Raw genomic sequence first — 16,465 nt, 5'->3', positions numbered from 1 at the left:
CAGGGTTTCCTTGGCTTAATGAACTTTTCTCAGGAGAAAAAGTCCACTTTTTTCTTCTTGTTTTTTAAGGTGGCTCTAGAATACTAGATGTTACACAATACACAGAAAAAAAAAATAGATGGGAAGCACTGGGATATTTTTCAATCAATAACTTTAAGATAAAAATATCTATCCCTTCATGAAGGCTAGCCCGACAGATTTCTATTATGTACCATTATATCCAGTACTGTGCAAAGCACTAGAATGCCAAGACCAATGTGTATAGAATATCTCATGTACCAAAGATTTTATGCACCAATATGGAAGACTAAAATCTATAAATTATCACCAGTGTTTGATATATATTTATACATATATAATATGCATTATATATTTATGTCATATATTATATATATGTTATATATATATATATATATATATATATACACATATACACACACACACACACACATACCCTTGCATACCAAGTCCCTGGCTGCTACTGTGGAGGAGCCAGGCCGAGTCAAGCACCAGGGGACTCTCGGAGGCTTCCTCCCAAGGATCATCAAGACTGTCCTCTTGTGTCATCAGCAGCAGCATGTATGAGCTGGGCAAAAGCTTTTGTCAAAGGCTCAACCTGGAACAGCCTCTGGGCCAGTGAGAAGAGCTAGGAGATGGGGCCTCATCTCTTCCATGGATGGGTTGGGGCAGGAGGAGGCTGAACCCAGTGCCTTGTCCTCGGTGAGGGGGAGGGGGCTCATTTTTCTTTCCCTCTCAACTCTGAGCCCCAGGGCAGCAGCCTGCTCCTTTGGGCCCACCAGGCCGGCCTCATAAAGCTTCCTACTGGTCCCCATCTGAAACCCTAAGGATTATCACTGTCCATCCCACCCCCAGCTCAAGACCAAATCTATTAACACCCCCCTTCCCTTCTTGCCCATTCCCTTGTGTGTTTTTTGTAGCTGGGCCCACCTGCAAGGGCCACATAACCCTAGACCTGGGTAGTCTGAACCCAGCCCTGTTAATTCCTTGAGTGTCAGGATGACACACTTCAAAATATATACATAGCCACCTCAGATCCCATTTTTGATTCAGCTCAGAATAATTTTTTTGATACTACAACTAGCTACAATGGTGTATTTTCCACATCAACCTAACTTTTCCTTTTTTCCAGGTATTTTGGTGTTGGGATATCATCTACTCAAATAATCTGATCATGATACTCATTTATTTCTGATTTTCATGCAGTGAGATACACACGATACCGTCAGATATAAAGGTAACTCAGAGATGGTAGCAACACACAGAGTCTTTTGTCAGAGGCCAGGACTGTTCTAGCTCACTCTCACACGGTAGATCATCTCATTGCAGAGCGACTCCTGACTTCCTCAGAGCCATTCCTTCCACTCTGTTGCAATTTTTTTTTTATTTCAGCACATTTTTCTCTACCCCAGCTAGGCATCTTGGATAGTAGCAATGGAGTTGGCAATTAAAGGAGAAAATCCAAGAAGCATTAAGAAAGAGAAAGAAATAATAAGAATTTATAAATAAGCATCAAAATGTAGCACTTTAACAAAGACTAAAAGAAAAAAATCAAACAATACTTTTCAGGCAAAAAAAATGGAGGACATAAACTTGAGAACAAACATAGTAACGGGCAAGTACAGGAAGAAGAATCAGTATTAAGGTCAGGGAGAATCCTCAACACTGTGGTAACACAACAAGGTGGGTCATAGAATAGAAAAAATCGTTGCAAGGTATGCAAGACATCCACAACCTGCTACATGGACTTTGAACTCTTTTGCTGTTATGATGGAGACAGAGCAGATTCTTGAGAGATCAAGAAAAAGTAAAGGTATAAAACCAACAGGCCTTGAGCGTATACTGAAGATCTCATGCTCATGCTTTCCTATTGAGAAGAGATACTAAAGATGGCACTGAGATGACACCCTGAGGGAAGTTTTTTTTTTCCCTGCTTCTTCCTCATCTCCAAACTTACTGATATGGGAACACACATGTGCCAGGTCCCAGTTCCAATCCTCTTTCTATTTTCTACTCATTCCCTTGGTGTTCTCTCTAGCTTCATTGTCTTAAATCAAAACTATGAGGCTTGGTTAATGACTCTTCCATTGGTATCTGTTGCTCAGACCTCTCCTCTTAACTCCAGACCTGTATGCTACTGTATGTATGTAACTGCCTACCAGCATCGCTACTTGGATTTCTTTATGGCCCAAACCCAGGGTCTTCCTTGTCTCATAATCCGCCTCTATTTTACTCTCACCTTCCCTACTACCATCCATCTGGTCAGAGTTCCATTATCTTTCTCAACTGCTCTCTCAGCTTCATGCTTACCATTTTCATTGTATTTGCTTATTTATTCCCCACACTACCTTTAGAGTGTCCCTCTCACAAAGCAGGTAAGAGCATGTCACTTCACTGCTCAAAACCTGTGACCACCTGCCCATCTCACTCAGGTCCTGATTAAAACTCACTCTCTTAGACACACAGACATTTCTAGAACCTCAGATGTAAAATTACAACATATTTGTTTCATTTCCTCAAGTAATTCCTGGCTTAATTGTTTTTTTTTTCCAAAAAAGCTTATCACTATCTAACTTGAAATACTTTTTTCTTATTCATCCTGTCTATTGTCGTTCTCCTGTCGCTCATGTTAGATCCATGATTCAGAAGTTTTTAATCTCTTCGTTTCAATGACCAGAAAGTTCTCGCCACTTGGTAGGTACCCAATTACATACATAAACACAATATAAGAAATGTCATAAATAAATGAAAGATACTTTTTGCAAGATGACTCGGTTTCCTATATGAGGTTACGATGCAAGAATAGTTTGTATTTCACTAATGTGAAAATTTTAAAAGTTCTTCTTCTATAAATTGGAAAATAAAAAGGTTTTCTCTGAACTTTGTTTAAATAGGAAACTGAAACAATATATTTTAGCCCCAAAGTTTCCACTAGACTTAATAGATTACTTCAGTTCTTTACTTTATTATTATTGTAATTTTTAAATAATTTTAAAGAACCTACACTAGGGAAGTTTTGTTAGCAGCCAGTGAACAATGTACATAATTAAAATGTGCCTGTATATGTTATTTCCAAAGTTAAGAGAAAAAGTAGATTCACATAAAGTTACAATTCCAACCATATGTCAACACACTGACAAAGGACTGTGAAATCCTCGGAGTTTGTATAATTTATTAACAGCATGTTCTCATGAGAAGTGAAACACATCTCTGCAATATCAGCTTTTACTAAAGTGGGTGAAAAGTTTACAACAGCTAAAACAGGAAACCCTTAGGACAGAATTTCACTGTTGCCGGTAACTGCCTTGAAAACATATTTTCTACCATTTTCCTGTTTATTTTTCATTATTATTTAAAAAATATAACAATATTATAGATAAACTGGGACAAAGTTTTTATAATCATTGCCCTAATTAAATAAAAAAAGCTTGATTTTTAGTATGAAACTTGAGTCTTTGTACCTATATATCCATGTTACTTAGTTGATTCATGGTGACCTTATCATTTGGTCTTACCTATTTTCCTTAAAATCATATCAATATCTTTATACGTTAAACAATTTTATTTATTTATTTATTTATTTATTTATTTATTTATTTATTTATTTATTTATATTTTTCCGAAGCAGGAAACGGGGAGACAGTCAGACTCCCGCATGCGCCCGACCAGGATCCACCCGGCACGCCCACCAGGGGGCGATGCACTGCTCCTCTGGGGCGTCGTTCTGTAGCGACCAGAGCCACTCTAGCGCCTGAGGCAGAGGCCTAGGAGCCATCCCCAGCGCCCGGGCCATCTTTGCTCCAATGGAGCCTGGGCTGTGGGAGGGGAAGAGAGAGACAGAGAGGAAGGAGGGGGGGAGGGGGGAGAAGCAGATGGGCGCTTCTCCTGTGTGCCCTGGCCAGGAATTGAACCTGGACTTCCTCACTCCGGGCCATCACTCTACCACTGATCCAACCGGCCAGGGCCGTAAAACTATTTTTAATTTAAAGTTGTGGATTATGTAACAACTCATCAAATATATGAATCTTATTTATGTATCCATTTTTCTATAATTTAAATTTTAAAAAAGTTCTCTTCTTGGAAAGCAATATTTACTAAATAGATAATGCAAATATTTTTATAATTTATCTTCTTTTGAAATGTAACTTTAGGATAATTCATCATATGTTGAACTACCATTTAACAGAAAAACTATTTTTAATTTCTTGGTATCTACTGCCCTTTATAAACAGCTCATTATAAAGAAAGTACAAATTTACAAAGATTCCAGTCAGATAGGAGTACAGCACTTTTACACCAAACTCACACTGTTCAGTCATGATATTTATTTTAATAAGAGTTAATACCTCAAGATGGCTTTTATTTGCATTCTTTGTTATTAGTCTGAAAGAGATATTTCCATGTAATTATTTATTTTTCTCCTTGGGTTTTGTTTATTCATATTAATTGCTTATCCATCCCCAGGGGATCTTTGTATAGCTATGAATAAGCCCTTGATATGCAACACCTATTTTATGCACCGTCTTCCATTGAAGACTCTTCCCTATTTAGATTTGTCATCAAACTCTTAAGGTTAACTTTATCTTTCAGATTGGGGGGTAAATAATAACTTTGTAACCTTTATTATTTAATAAAAAAATCTTTGATTTTGCATGAACAGATTTAAAATGTGTATGAATAATTAACATATTTCTAAAACCAATAGCTCTCCACTTAAGGAATGTGTCCACTAAAAGAATTAAGGTTAAAAAACAGAAACAGCTATATTGTCCCTGATACTGCAGATGCTCACCTTTGGCGGAGAAGAAGAAAGAGCATCAATTTTTAAAAATGTATTTATTGATTTGAGAGAGACAGAGAGAGAGGTTGATCTGTTTCTGTATGTGCCCTGACCAAGGATCAAACCCATGACCTGTGCATATCAGGATAATGCTCTAACCAACTGAGCTATCCAGCCAGGACAGCATCAATTTTTCAATGTGAAGTCTAGTTTTCAGTATTGGTTGTGCTATTTCTGAATTGTGACCTTTGACAAATACTTTAGTTTATTGCAGCTTCTTTTTATATGTCAAATATGATTACAATTTCAGTTTAAAGAATTATGAGGATTTAAAATAATTCTTATAAATAGTCTGCTACACAGACAACCATCAATAATTGATAATTTTATTTTAAAAGACCTAATTCCTTTTTATCTGGACTTTTCTTATTTTATTCTGACAGTAACTCCATGAGATATATAGCAGTATTGTCCCCATTTTACAAGGCTAGGAAACCAAGACTTAAGAGGTTTAAATAACTAGTTACTGTTATAGAACTAGTGAGTGGGGAAGCTTGGATTTGTATGTAGGCAGTGTGCTTCCAGAATATCAGCTTCTAACTACTGTATAAAGCATTTATAATCTCCTTTCTATAACTTTTCTATCCCTACTCTCACATGGCCAATGAAACGCGAACCTCCATTTTATGCTGTGTAAATCTTATGCAGTCTTCAAGGTGAATCTAAATTTTAACAAATCCATGATGACCTTTTTAATATAGTCCTTTCTCTCTTTTCTTTGAAGGAATTTTTCCCACTCCTATATTCCCATAAGCAGTTATCTGTATACTTACACACAAGTTACGGTACCAACTAGTATAACTAATTAATATAAGATAAATTATAAGTTTATATATTCTATTATATTAAGGTGTTCAAGTTATATATATATATATATATATATATATATATATATATATATATATGCCTTAAATCATGACGTTCCTGAACACAGTGACTGTATTTTATATTCTGACTGTATATGTTCCTACATTTGAACATACATGCAATGAAGTGCATACACAGAGATGCACAACCTATAGTTCTCATGAGTATGTAAAGGCAATAAAGGGTATTAAGTTAAAGCCAAATGTAGATTGTGAAAATTAAGAAAGTGACTAATTGAAATGTTTAATCATATTTTGAATAAAACCAATATTTTTCAAGAAAAATAGTTATATGCCAAAATTTTTTTACCAGTTTAATACTACAAAGTAGTATATTTCATAAAAATCTATGTACACAGATACATCATTGAAAACCTAACAAAAATTTCTGTCTTTTATTATTGAAACAACTGAACCAAATTATTAGTGGTAGGATTAAAAATACTACCAAAAATTATTGATTTTGTGTATATGCACACACACACACATATATATATATATCATACATATATACACACACATATATATATGATGATATATATCATACATCACATAGCCACACAGACACAGAGTAGACACATATAATTAACAGAAACAGTTTTGGAAAATATTAAAATTAACTTTACCGTTTGTCCTCAAGACGGGTGAACTGATTTATCCACTTCCCACTCTTTACAATTGAAATGTAAAATTTTTATCACATAGTATTTCAGCATCTGATACATGAAGAAAGGAAATGACACATTGAGTGTTGAAAATCTTTCTTAACAAATAGTCTCACCAAAGCACAAGTTTGCAAAATCTAAATTTATCAGATAACCCATTCCTCTTCCTATCCAGGACATTACAAAAGAAAAAGAGAAGTAAGATGAAAAAGAAACAAGGGTTATTAGAACAGGGTACATAATATACAGCAGATTAATTTTCCCTTTTAATGATATGTATGTCTGGACAGATACATGCAAAAAAAAAAAAAAGTGAACAGTAAGCATTTAGAATAGAACAGAGCATTCTTCATATTAAAGGTTTCCTCTTTAGTGAATAGACCCATCTCACTGAGTCAGCTACAGGGAAGCTGCCCAGCTCCAGCTTCATTGCTGTCCCTCCTAATGGGAGGGAGCGGGGAAAGGAGGGACTAAGAAACACCTGTGAAGGTCACAGGCCACAGGCCCACAGAAAGACTGGGATTTGATCCTAAAGTTACAGAACACTTCTGTCTGCATACTTTAACCCCACCCCCAGCCGCAGGGCTCAGTTATAACAGTAGATTAGAGCTGCAAGTTTTTGTTTTAAAGGAAGTTTGCAGGGAAACCCGAATGACAACAGAGGAGATAAAAACAAGGTCACTAGGGGAAGTTTTAACCTCTGTCAGCTACAGCCACTGCAAACACTAAATACAACCCAATTTCCAGCCAGGTTATCAAAAAACCTCACCCTATGCCCTATTCACCTCAGTTCCTATTACCTAGTCTATCCTTTCTGGCTTTCAACACAAAATTACAAGGTTTGCTAAAAAGCAGGAAAGTGAATCCCAGACCCTACAAGTCATGTTCCTCGGAAGATGATGGGAGACAAAGTGTGCAAAATATACTGGTGACTAATTTCCTCGCAAGCTCAGCTGACTCCCCAAAGCAGCATCCACAATTCACCCTTTCTTGTGACTCATGTCTTAATAAAAGGACACGAAAGTGCCAGTTAAGAAAAAAAAATGAATATGAGTTTGTTTTCAACTGATACTTTAAAAACATGAATGCTTATTGCTCTTGGTTTAGGGAAGGGCCCCTTTAGAGTTAAAGTGACAGACTCACATATATAGCTTAAATAAGCTTAAAAGTGGTAAAAGTGTACATTAATTTAAGTCTGAGCAAAATTTATTACATAAAATCCTACCCAGATGTTTCCTGGAATCATTGTGGATGTCAGACTAGGAGAGCAAGAAGAAAACAGGATTTATAGTCAAGAGAATTGGAGCAAAGTGGATATCATTGACTTTACAGCCACTTCTCATATTCCCAACCCTTTTCTTCTTTTTTTTATTTTCTTTTTTTTTGCATTTTTCTGAAGCTGGAAACAGGGAGAGGCAGTCAGACAGACTCCCGCATGTGCCCGACCGGGATCCACCCGGCACGCCCACCATGGGGGGACGCTCTGCCCACCAGGGGGTGATGCTCTGCCCATCCTGGGTGTCGCCATGTTGCGACCAGAGCCACTCTAGCGCCTGAGGCAGAGGCCACAGAGCCATCCCCAGCGCCCGGGCCATCTTTGCTCCAATGGAGCCTTGGCTGTGGGAGGGGAAGAGAGAGACAGAGAGGAAGGCGCGGCGGAGGGGTGGAGAAGCAAATGGGCGCTTCTTCTGTGTGCCCTGGCCGGGAATCAAACCCGGGTCCTCCGCACGCTAGGCCGACGCTCTACCGCTAAGCCAACCGGCCAGGGCCCCTTTTCTTCTTGTCGCAAAAGCTCTTCATTGTAAAACGCAGAAACTTAAAGACTCGCCTTAAAATTATTTAGGGTCACCTGACCAGTAACAGAACATTAACTAAACCTATATTCTGTAGTGTTCTTTCCATTATGCAACATGGATACTTAGTTTTTGTGAACGTGCATAATTATTTGTCTACACTTCTCCATTTTCTCTCTTAAAATCTTTAGAAGCCATGGCTGATAATTACCAGCTGTGCTTCTAAAGTTCAGGTCTCTTTTGCTGTTTGATCTGCCTGCAATGGCTTTCAGAGAATAAGGGGTTCTTTTTCTTTTGTCTTCTACATTTCTTGAGAGCACCACTCACTAATGAACTCTAACCAGGAACTAACTACGTGGTGAAGGTGATTCTGAGCAATGTAGTTCCTGGTATCTTCTCTGGGGCACGTGAAGACGTGAAGACAAGATAGTGATGCTGTGAAGTGAAGCAAAAAGCAGTATCTCATGCCTGGGAGATACTGCTTTAGTCTGGGAACTCAGAAAGGACACATCATCTGAAGAAAGAGAGGAAGCTGAATTGCTGAAAAGGGAGAGAAGATTCTGGATGGAGGAAACAGTGCATCCAAATGCCTGAAAATGGAAAGAACATGAAGAGCATCAAAGAAAGGCCAGTGTGGCTGGATGAAAAAGAAGAGAAGGAGGATGAGGAAGAGGAGAAGGAGAAGGAGGAGGAGGAGGAGGAGGAGGAGGAGGAGGAGGAGGAGGAGGAGGAGGAGGAGGAGGAGAAGGAAGAGAAGGAGAAGGAGGAGGAGAAGGAGAAGGAGGAGAAGGAGAGGAGAAGGAGGAGAAGGAGAAGGAGAAGGAGAAGGAGAAGGAGGAGAAGGAGAGGAGAAGGAGGAGAAGGAGAAGGAGAAGGAGGAGAAGGAGAGGAAAAGGAGGAGAAGGAGAGGAAAAGGAGGAGAAGGAGAAGAAGGAGAAGGAGAAGGAGAAGGAGAAGGAGAAGGAGAAGGAGAAGGAGAAGGAGAAGGAGGGAAGAAGGTAGCAAGCATGGTTCCAGATGAGGCTGAGGGTTAGGTAGGAGGTCAGCAGAGTGAGAGGTTTTCCTTTATTTTAAGAGCAGTGCCAATACATTAATGATTGTGAAGTGGGATTACGGAGACATGTTTGGATTTGGAAAGCAGACTAGTTCATAGTGCAATATGGAGAATAAATGGAGGTGGGAGGTTAGATTAAGGGCAAGTAGATTGGTGAGGAAGGTGCTGTACGAGTACAGGGGAAGCTGATGGCAGCTTGGACTTGGGTGACATGAGTTGGAATGGGGAGAAGTGGATAGAGATATTAAAAGGTAATTTTAATGGGACTTAATATTGAATGTGATGGTGACAGATAGTAGGCTTGACACTTTCTCATTTCCTACTCCAGATATACTCTTTATCTCTTTTCACCCTTCTAGTGTCTCCAACAAGCTCACCTTTTTGTACTCCCTTGACCTGTGGCTTCCAATCAGGCCTGACAAACAGGCAGCCCAGCAGGAGTTTTGTGAAAGGAAGGAGAGTTAGTTCTTCATGGTAATTGTCTAGAAATAAAATAAATATTTTTTTTTTGTCTGGGAATGTTAGATGACCTCTCAAGGAGCTACTTGACCCATAGAAACAGAAAATTTCTGGATTTGGTAGGTAGAAACTTAACTTTCATTATTATAACTTAAATATCTTATACAGTTCCAAACAGTGAGGATAAAAACTGTTCCAACAGGATTTAAGTGATGGAACCCTTTAGGAAGCCACGAGTGGTTAGACTTGTGGTAGGCACAATAATGCCCCCTGCAAGCAGATAGCCTCATCTTAATTTCTAGAACAATGTTATGTTACAGGGCAAAGACAAATTTAAATTCCTCCTGGAATTAAGGTGGCTAATCACCTGAAATTAAAATAAAGAGATTATTCTGGATTATCTGAGTGGGTCCAATGTAATAATCAGAATCCTTAAAAGTAGAAGGGAAGGCAGAAAAGAATCAGAAAAAATGACGTGATGATGGAAGAAAGCCCAGAGAAATAGAAGGTTGCTGACCTTGGCAATGAAGGAAGAGGGCCACTAAAGTCTGTGGTGCCCTCTAGAAGCTGGAGAAGGCAAGGCCATATTTCTCCCTGGAGCATCCAGAAAGTCATGCAGCTCTGCCAACATGATTTTAGCCCAGTGAGATTCATGTTGGACATCAAACTTATAGAAGTATAAAAAAATAAATTTATGTTTCTTTAAGACACCAAGTTAATTGTGTCTGTTAATTTATTATTGCAGCAGTAGGAAAAACTAATGCAAGACTGCATTAATTTCCTAGGGCTGTCACTGAATATATTACACTGGGTTGTGAAAACAATAGAAATGTACCTCCCACAGTTCTGGAGATTGAAGTCCAAGACCAAGGTGTCAGCAGGTGTGATTTGTTCTGAGCATTCTCCTTGACTTGCAGAGAGCTGCCCTTTTGCTCCTGCTTTACATGGTGCTTCCTCGGGGCTCACACTCCCCTGTTGTCTTCCTATGTCCTCATGTATTCAACTTCCTCTTCCTACAAGGCATCAGTCAGATTGGATTCATCACCTCTCTTAGGGCTCTATCTCCAAATCTGGTCACAGTTTCAGGTACTAGGGCTCAGGGTTTTATCATGAACTTTCGGGGAACACAATTTAGTGGATAATAAGGACTATTTTATGAACCTCCCTTGATACCATCTCCAGAGGGTCCTGAGATAATATACCCAGGGGACTTATGGGCCTTGTAAATTAGAAGCTCTGAATTCACACCTTTTGAATGCTTATGAACCATCTTGGCCCGGGTCCTTCCAATAATCAAGTTGTCAGGATGACCTTCTCTGGAGAAAGCTGGGCATTCTCTTCCACCAGCTACTACATGTGAAAAGAGATCTTGCAGCAGAGATGGGAGTGACTCCTGAGCTCCACAGGGATGACCTTGGGATTGTTGCTAATGAGTTTTCAATATGTCAACAGCAGACGTAGCCACTGAAACTTCTTTTGCTGGCCTAGTCAGTCATCTGGTGGCACACTGGTGACACTTGACATGTACCATCCTTCTGAGAAAACAAAGGCTCAGAGAATTAACTTCTTAGTCAAGATCATAAGGACTGGTAAAAGTTCAGTTTGCATTAGGACCCAACTTGTTTGTTACTTGAGCATTGTTTGCAGCACTTTACGACCGGTAAATATGATGATGGTAACTGAAGTGAGCCATTAGTGACCCGTTCTGTTTCTGCTCATTTCCCATGGTGATTACCATTGTGGGAGGCAGGGTCCTTGCAAGCTCCTGCATTTCTCTCTTCCTGACTCTTGATAACTGGAGCTCAGACTATGAGTTAAGCCAGGCCAGGACTTTATCCTGCCTGGATTTTGAGTCTTGAAAAAAATAAAACAAAGACATTAGGTTAGGTAAGAAATGATTTGTGGCAATGCTAGAAAGGAGAGTCCAGAGTAAGATTTACTGTTAAGAATCCTGTGTTGGCCCTGGCCGGTTGGCTCAGCGGTAGAGCGTCGGCCTGGCGTGCGGGGGACCCGGGTTCGATTCCCGGCCAGGGCACATAGGAGAAGCGCCTATTTGCTTCTCCACCCCCGCCCCCCCTCCTTCCTCTCTGTCTCTCTCTTCCCCTCCCGCAGCCAAGGCTCCATTGGAGCAAAAGATGGCCCGGGCGCTGGGGATGGCTCCTTGGCCTCTGCCCCAGGCGCTAGAGTGACTCTGGTCGCAGCAGAGCGACGCCCCGGAGGGTCAGAGCATCGCCCCCTGGTGGGCGTGCCGGGTGGATCCCGGTCGGGTGCATGCAGGAGTCTGTCTGACTGTCTCTCCCCGTTTCCAGCTTCAGAAAAATACAAAAAAATAAAAATAAAAATAAAAAAAAAAAAAGCTAAGTGTCTCACTAGAGTTTTTTTTAAAAAAAAAAAAAAAAAAAAAAAAGAATCCTGTGTTGGTGATGCTGTAAGCACCGTTCTAAGTAAAAGAGGCTTAGGGCCTGTGTACTGAGCCGTCTTCTTGCCCTTTTCTCAGCCTTCCTACTGATTCTAGGAGGGATCAGATAGTCTGTAGTAAAGTTCTTTGTTGCTTACATTAGCTCGAGTTTTTACATACTACAGTGGTGATGGTATTGTGTGTAACCAAATAAAAGCTCATGTAGAGAAACCAAATAGTCTCAAGAATACTGAATACTCTGGCTAATCACCATTGTTCAGAACTTTTCTTTCCCTATTTTCCAATTCAGTTGTTAAAAGTTTAAAATTCAATAGTTTACCCTATCCTAATGGTCACTTTGTAAATGGCATGCTATCTCTATGGGGTAAGGGGCAGTATGAATAGAGTCTTACACGAAAATGGGTCACCTTCTATTTCTCCTCATTAGACTGTATAGGATGTAATATGAATACAAGATACACTTTGTGATTGTTAGTAATGTTCTTTTAAAAAAATATTCACTTAGTCCTGAATGATTTATGGGGAAACACCATAATTTATTAAGTCTACAATAAAGAAAATAGAACGTCATTAATTAGGCTCAGATGACTGAACAGATCTGATGAAGTCCTGCAATTCTCTGCAGGACAAGAGCATCATCCAAAAAGAAACCAACTAAGGAGAACAGTGACAGTGATAATAAGGAGAAAAGGAAATGGCCACTTTCCACCATTAGCCAGTGTGAAGGATACCCCACAAAGGGTGAAAGCAACACTATCTTTCGAAAAATAGTTCAAAGAAGAGAACGATTCAGGAAAATGAAAAAAAGAAACAAGTGTAAAGCACTCAAGTTTGCATCTTCTTTATAATATAAATGACAATTGCAATGCTTTATATGGAACCTTCTATTATTTAGATAGGAATAAAAATTATTTTAAAACATTTCTTTGTGTTTGAAACCCAAGATTTGCCCAGTCAAGGTACATATGATAAGCAACTTTACTACAAGTTGATGTTTCCTGCTCCTCACCCCTTCTCTCTCTCCTTCTCTGTCTCCTTTTCTCTCTACACTCTTTTTTAAAAAAAATAAATAAATAAAATCATTTTTAAAAAGTCAAAATTTTCTTTGCAAACCAAAGCTTTTGAAATTTAAACAAGTTTTTTCCCATCTATCATAATGCTCACAACAAATTTACACAGAGTCACGTGGCATTGATCGTAAGCAAAGGGAACAGACTTCCTCAGCTGTTTTTGCATCACATAAAAGAGGTTTTTTTGTTTGTTTGTTTATTTACAGAGACAGAGAGTCAGAGATAGGGACAAACAGAGAGAAAGGGAGAGAGATGAGAAGTATCAATTCTATGTTGCGGCACCTTAGTTGTTCACTGACTGTTTTCTCAAAGATGTCTTGACTGGGGGCTACAGCAGAGCAAGTGACCCCTTGCTCAAGCCAGCAACCTTGGGCTCAAGCTAGTGACCTTGGACTTCAAGCCAGCGACCTTTGGGCTCAAGTCAGTGCAGCAACCATGGGGTCATGTCTATGATCCCACATTCAAGCCAGCGACCTTGAGCTCAAGCTGGTGAGCCCGCACTCAAGCCAGATGAGCATGCATTCAAGCCGGCGACCTCAAGTTTTCAAACCTGAGACCTCCTTGTCCCAGTGCAATGCTCTATCCACTGTACCAGTGCCTGGTCAGGCCACATAAAAGAGATTTTATTTGTTCACTTGATTTGTTTTAGTGCAGTGCACACCAGCACATCCAATACTCTAGCCTGTCTCTAGAACCTATACCTAAACACTTTACTTCTTACCTGTTCACATATACACTGGCTAAGTCAAAGGAAGGAGACTGAGAAAATCACTTACTGACATGTTTATGTCTCCAATTAAACTCCTGGCATCCAAATCACCTGCTGTATTTACACAATATTGGAGGAAATGAGCTAGGTGAGGCCTCTAATGATAGAATATAAACTAGCTAGTAAAAAATTATTCAGGAAAGAAACATGATGTTATTTATTTTAAAAACACATTATAGAGTCCTCAATTTTTCTAGAAACCTAACATTTTTATTTTCTCATGATAACTTACTCATGGTTATACATACGATTCTTATGTAAACAGCATGGAAGATAAAGTATGAATGCTAATACAGGCTGTCAACTGCATCTTGCCTCTGGAATTTGCTGTGACATCAGGCAAATTATTTTACCTCAGTTTTTCATCAACAAAATGAGAATTTAAAGAAGAACCTATTAGAACTGAATAATTTAATATTTAAAACACGAGTTTAATAGTGTTTGGCATCTAATAGTACTCTATAAGTGTATCGTTAACAGCAAATAGAAATGTTAGAATTTAAAATTGTAAAATCAACATTGAATTTTCTTCATTAATATTACAATTTTTTCTAAAAGAACATTCTCTTATGAAATATTACCTAATTAGTAATATTCATTGATCATTAGTAGCTTATTTCTTACAATGACATGTTATTTTACCCAGTAAACTCAACTATGGACTTTGTTTTGAGGTAAACTAGATGGGCTATTATATTTTCTATTCTCTTAGCTATTTCTCTCCTGACAGAATTTTTTATCCTTGACAATTCAACAATTCAAGTGAAAAACTTAAATCTGATAATAAGTGGAAAGATTTTTGTTATGTATATTATCATAATTGATTCGCTTATGAAGTCTAGCATTATAACATCATGGGGAAAATATCACATATTCTAGAACCAAACTTTGAATTCTGGATCTATTCTTATTAGTTATGTGATTCTGGGCAAGTTATTTCACCTCACTGTGTCTCAATTTTGCTCATCTCTCAAACAGGATAATATAAGAGTTATCTCATAGGTTTATTGTGAAAAATAAATAAGTGCATAGCAGTGTTTTTATAAGGGTTATCATTATTGGTGGTATTATTATAATAATGCTTATCATGACGTCATTATATTTTAATTTTTGGTATCTATTTCTGGGCCTTTAAAATGTGTATTTGCTATAATTTTAGACAGATGTCTACTTCTTTGACATTACTCATATTTCAAAAATATGCTTATTGAGGATCTATTATAAGTTAGCCAATTTGATAGACATGTGGGCAAAGTAAATATACAATAAAACACTCCTTGTGTGTAGGTTTATAATCTAGAAGGGGTATATATATATTAAAAGCTATTGTTAGTACTCATCAATAGTACGGTCTCCTTTTCTTTCTGGGTATTTGTAAGGTCACATTTTCAGTCAATTTTGCATGCATGTGACTGTTATGGCTGGTAAAATATGAAATGAGTCACTTTGGGGCTAAAGCAATAGAAAGTACAAGCTCAAGTAGAAAAATCCTGCTAGACTCTCAGAACTATAAAGATTATTCAACATTGGATCACACATTGCAAAGAAATGACATGACACCCAAAGTAACATACTATAACATGCAAAAAACATAGCACATTTAAATTAGTATTGAAAATATAGTTTCTTAAAGTAGTCACTTACTCTTTCCAAATAAAATAAGATACTTCAAAGCTTTTAAAAATTTCACAAAATTGAAACTCAGAATAGTTTCCAAAATGGCGAATAAAATGGTTTATAGAACTCTCTTGTAATGTTTTGGAATATTTTCAGAATTAAATCAACTTTTTAATATTCATCATAGGAACTTAAGTTATATTTTCTGTTATATACTAAAACAAAAATAAAATTATTGAAATGTATATGCATATATATTGAATTATGGGCTCTAATAAAATAAATTTTATTTTAAAAATACAGCCATGTTTCTCAAGACATTAGTATCAAATGTTTACTAAAATCTGAATTATCTTATCCTTAGAGTATGAGTCAACAAACTGTGACCAACTTCCTGTTTTTATGAATAAAGTTTTACTGGATATATCCATATCCATTTGTTTACATATTGCCCATGGCTGCTTTTGCTACAACATCAGAATTAGGCATTTGTGACAGAGAACATATGTTCCACAAAACCTGACTTAATTAATATCTCTTTCAAAAAAAAATTGCTAACCTCTGTTAACAGATTTAAATTTTTCTATTAATTTAGTAATTTTGAATTTAGAATTTCATGTACCAAAATAGAAATATATGTTCCTTAATGTATTTAAACACTTTAAGCAGAAAGGTATTTAATTCAAAGAATAAAGTATCAAAATAATATATACAAACCCACTTTCAAATACAGTATGTCTGTAAAGTCATGGTGCACTTTTGACCGGTCACAGGAAAGCAACAAAAGACGATAGAAATGTGAAATCTGCACCAAATAAAAGGAAAACTCTCCCAGTTTCATACCTATTCAGTGCAGTTCGATGTGGGCTCATGCACAGATTTTTTAGGACTCCTT

General features: G+C 37.8%; 1 protein-coding gene across 3 annotated transcripts in view; it reads right to left on the bottom strand.

Annotated features, from left to right (window-relative positions):
* MSR1 (macrophage scavenger receptor 1) overlaps positions 1–6,488 on the bottom strand; it is an 80,000-nt gene extending 73,512 nt beyond the window's left edge. For all 3 annotated transcript variants that reach the window (XM_066236661.1, XM_066236662.1, XM_066236663.1), the window contains exon 1: positions 6,351–6,488. The gene's annotated coding sequence lies outside the window, so the exon portion shown is untranslated. The remainder of the gene's footprint in view (positions 1–6,350) is intronic.
* Positions 6,489–16,465: the final 9,977 nt, after the last annotated feature.

This window comes from Saccopteryx bilineata, chromosome 6 (genome assembly GCF_036850765.1).
Source record: "Saccopteryx bilineata isolate mSacBil1 chromosome 6, mSacBil1_pri_phased_curated, whole genome shotgun sequence".
Lineage (NCBI taxonomy): Eukaryota > Metazoa > Chordata > Mammalia > Chiroptera > Emballonuridae > Saccopteryx > Saccopteryx bilineata.
The sequence above is the reverse complement of the archived record's forward strand: the minus strand, read 5'-3'. Positions and strand labels throughout refer to the sequence as shown.